Raw genomic sequence first — 4470 nt, 5'->3', positions numbered from 1 at the left:
AGTCCTTTTTGACCCCTGGTTGCCCCCGGACCCGGCGTTGAGAACCATGTTGGTACAGCAACACGAATGTCATGGACTTGGTTAATTCATGAAGTCAATGGGCTAGTTTGGCCAATCAGGGAAGCCAATGACCCTTGATTTCCCTAATATGGCACATTGATCGCTATAGTAACCCCAGCCCGGGTAGAATGTGGAAATACCAGTGCCACGCAGCAGTCTGTTCAGATGGTCATCGTCTAAGAAAGGAATTGTTATTTGTAATCTATCTAAGAATTCCAGGAATCTCGCATGGCGCGCCATTGACGAGAGACGGGGATGATGGCGGCCGTCGGTGCACCAGAGGTGATCTCACAGCTGGAGAGCGCTGCCAAGGTTTTAACGGCCCCGCCGTCCATTGTCAGTGCAGAACAAAGGCAGTGCGCCGAGCACATATTCCTCTCCTTCAGGAAGTCACAATCGCCCTTCGCTGTATGTAAACACATCCTGGAGACCAGTCAGGTGGACTATGTGTTGTTTCAGGCAGCTACAGCCATTATGGAGGCTGTGGTCAGAGAATGGATTCTGTTGGAGAAAACCAGCATTGAGTCGCTTCGAACATTCCTCCTCACCTATATCTTACAAAGACCCAACCTACAGAAGTATGTACGTGAGCAGATCTTGTTGGCGGTGGCGGTCATTGTGAAGAGAGGCTCCCTGGACAAGTCTATAAACTGTAAGAGCATCTTCCACGAGGTGGGACAGCTGATCAGCAGCGGGAACCCCATAGTGCAGACACTGGCCTGCTCCATCCTGAATGCTCTGCTCAGTGAGTTCTCAAGCTCCAGCAAGACCAGCAGCATCGGACTTAGCTTGGAGTTCCATGGCTCCTGCAAGAGAAACTTTCAGGAGGAGGACCTGCCTCAGATCTTTGTTCTGACCATGGAGGTGCTGCAGGAGTTCAGCCGCAGGGAGAACCTCAACACCCAGATGTCCTCTGTGGTCCAGCGCTACCTGGCCCTGGCCAATCAGGTCCTCAGCTGGAACTTCCTGCCTCCCAGTCTGGGGCACCGCTACATCGCAATGTTTGACTCCACTCCCAATGTGATGCTCAAGCCCACAGAGTTGTGGAGGGAAGCCCTGCTGGACACACGCGTCATGGACCTCTTCTTCATCCTGCACAGGAAGATCCGCGAGGACTCGGTCATGGCCCAGGATTCATTACAGTGCCTGGCACAGCTGGCCTCCATGCACGGCCCCATCTTCCCAGACGAGAACGCCCAGATCTCATATCTGGCCCACCTGGTGGAGGGTCTGCTTAACATGATCAATGGGATTGAGATCAAAGACTCAGAATCGGTTGGAATCTCAAACATTATCTCCAACATGATCTCCACGTTCACTCGCAGTATCATGAACACCCTGCCCAGCGAGCTCTTCACCTCCTTCATCAACTGCCTTACGTTGCTCACCTGCTCCTTTGGACGCAATGCCGCACTAGCGGAGGTGCTGCATGAAGACGACGCGGTTTTCATGGACGCATATGACAAGGTGTTGGTGTCATGGCTGACCCTGGTGCGGGACATAGAGTATTTCCCCCGAGGCTGCTTTGTCCAGCCGGCCATCCAGGTGTTCAACTCCTACATCCAGTGTCACCTAGCTGGGCCCGATGGCACACGCAACCTGTCAGCAAATGATGTGTCATCGCATGATGGGGAGGACATTAACGAGCTGCAGGAGGATGACAGGGAGCTGTTCTCTGACCAGCTGGCCAGTATCGGCATGTTGGGACGGGTGGCTGCCAACCACTGTATACCTCTACTCACCAGTTTGCTGGAGGACAGAGTGACACGGCTCCACGGCCAGCTGCAGAGGACCCAGCAGGATCTCATGGCCTCCTTTGACCTCGGATCAGTGGACCGCAAAGTCCTGGACGACCTTTATGAAGATATCCACTGGCTTGTACTGGTCTCAGGTTATCTATTAGCGGATGACCCCCAGGGTGAGACCCCCCTGATACCCACAGAGGTAATGGAGCTCTCTATCAAGCATTCAACTGAGGTGGACATCAATGCCACCCTGCAAATCCTGGTCTTGCCGGGGGAGAAGGCCTCCTCCATCCCCGGCTTCAACCGCACAGACTCAGTCATCAGGCTGCTTTCTGCGGTGTTGAGGATATCGGAGGTGGAGTCGAGGGCGACCAGGGCCAGCCTGACGGAGATGCTCAGTCCTCAGATGGGCAAAGACATTGTGTGGTTCCTTCGACGGTGGGCTAAGACCTACCTCCTGCTGGACGAGAAGATCTATGAACAGATCAGTATCCCCCTGAACACAGCGTTTGGCGTGGACACAGAGGGAGCCCAGTGGATTGTGGGATACCTGTTGGAGAAGGTGATCAACAACCTGTCTGTGTGGAGTGCAGAGACGGAGCTGACTGACTACACGGTGGAGCTTCTGGTCACACTGGTGGGGAAGAGGGAGAGGGCCAACATGGTGGTTCAGTGTGAGAACTGGTGGAACCTGGCCAAGCGGTTTGCAAGCCACAGCCCTCCCTTCCACCTGCTGTCCAGCTCGGTCCGGAGAACCCTTATGAAGGTACTGGTTTTGGCAGGAAACGCTCAGATGGACTCTGTGGCAAAGCAGCAGTACTGGGCTGAGGTGATGCACCCTCTACAGCAGCGCTTCCTGAACCTGATCAACCAGGATAACTTTGCCCAGATCAGCCAGGAGGGGGCAGTCAAGCAGGATATCATGGCCACGTTGGACTCCCTGTGCGGCATCACTGAAGCAACACAGATCGACAACGTGGCCCTGCTCTTCTCCTTCATCATGGACTTCCTGTCCAACTCCATCAGCCTCATGGAGGTGTACCACGGCACTCCAGAGACTGTCAACCTCATCATCAAGGTGTTTGTGGAGGTGGCTCACAAACAGATCTGTTACCTGGGTGAGACCAATTCTATGAAGCTGTACGAGGCATGCCTTAAGCTGCTGCAGGTCTACTCTAAAAACAACCTGGGCAGGAGGCGGACAGATGCGACGGCAGAGGAGGACCAGTACCAGGACCTCCTGCTGATCATGGAGCTGCTCACCAACCTGCTGTCCAAAGAGTTCATCGACTTCGGTGACACCGACGAGTCGTTCCAAATTCAGGGACTAGGCACGCCGGCCTCCAACCGCACCGTGTTGGCGGCAGACGTGGTTCTGTATGGCGTCAGCATCGTTCTTCCACTCATGTCTCAGGACCTGCTCAAGTTCCCCTCCCTGTGTAACCTGTACTACAAACTCATCACCTTCATCTGTGAGATATTTCCAGAGAAGATTCCTCAACTGCCTGAAGAACTCTTCAAGAGCCTCATGTTCTCCCTAGAGCTGGGAATGACCTCGGTAGGTTCGGAGGTCAGCCAGCTGTGTCTAGAAGCCGTCTCTCCGCTGGCAGAGCAGTGTGCCAAGACACAGGAAAAAGACACGCCCCTCTTTGTCGCCACGCGGCACTTCCTCAAGTTGGTGTTTGATATGCTTCTGCTGCAGAAACACAACACGGAGATGACGGTAGCCGCCGGGGAAGCCCTGTATACACTGGTGTGCCTGCATCAAGCCCAGTACTCTGAGCTGGTGGAGACTCTGCTGGCTTCCCAGAGAGATGCTCTCGTCTACCAGCGCCTGGCCGACGCCTTCAACAAAATAACCGCCAGCTGCAGCCTGCCCACCATGAACCGCAAGCAGAAAGACGCCTTCCTCAAGAGCCTGGGGGAGTTTGTGTCCAATGTGGGAGGTCTCCTCTGTGTCAGATAACCCCTGGAAACCCACTTCTATGCTCACTCAGAAACTGGCAGAGTAAAAACCTACCCACCCAAAGGTTAAGGGTGAAAAAGGTTAGAAGGATGCTTGGAGCAGGGAAAAGACAAACCCACTACACTGTCAGCTGCTCTGAAGTGAAAACTGACCACCTCAAATGTAAACATGTTTTCTTTTCTTTATAAAAGGCAGCCTCCGCACACTCAAAACTGCAAAATCAGATTTCTTTATATATATATATATATATATATATATATATATATATATATATATAACAAGCTTGATGCCTGAAGAAGGTCTATGACCGAAAGCTTGCTATATCAACATTTTTAAAACATCAGATTTTGCACAGCTTTGAGTGTGTGGAGGCTGTTTCTTATCATTTATTTGTTTTCCTTTTGGCTCCAGCACCTCACCCAAGTCTGCTGGCAGATGAGCAGCGTTTTTTTGCGATGTAAAACTCTATTATCTATTTATATACTAGCCTGATACCCAGCAGGACTCCACTTTGGAGTGTGTGTGTGTGTGTGTGTGTGTGTGTGTGTGTGTGTGTGTGTGTGTGTGTGTGTGTGTGTGTATATATATATATATATATATATATATATATATATATATATATATATACAGTATATAGCTAACATAAAATGACAGTCTCAGAGAAGGAATGTGGACTTTTTAAATTATTTTTTTGTGCAA

General features: G+C 51.6%; 1 pseudogene across 1 annotated transcript; it reads left to right on the top strand.

Moving 5' to 3' along the window:
• The first annotated feature begins 288 nt into the window (after positions 1–288).
• Positions 289–3771, top strand: LOC311033464 (exportin-4-like; annotated as a pseudogene). The gene has a single exon. The product of its transcript is annotated as an exportin-4-like (transcript).
• Positions 3772–4470: the final 699 nt, after the last annotated feature.

The sequence above is a fragment of the Gymnoscopelus microlampas genome (assembly GCF_963454915.1).
Source record: "Gymnoscopelus microlampas genome assembly, chromosome: 18".
In the NCBI taxonomy this organism is placed as follows: Eukaryota; Metazoa; Chordata; class Actinopteri; order Myctophiformes; family Myctophidae; genus Gymnoscopelus; species Gymnoscopelus microlampas.
Note: the sequence above shows the minus strand (reverse complement) of the source record. Positions and strands in the feature narration are given on the sequence as shown.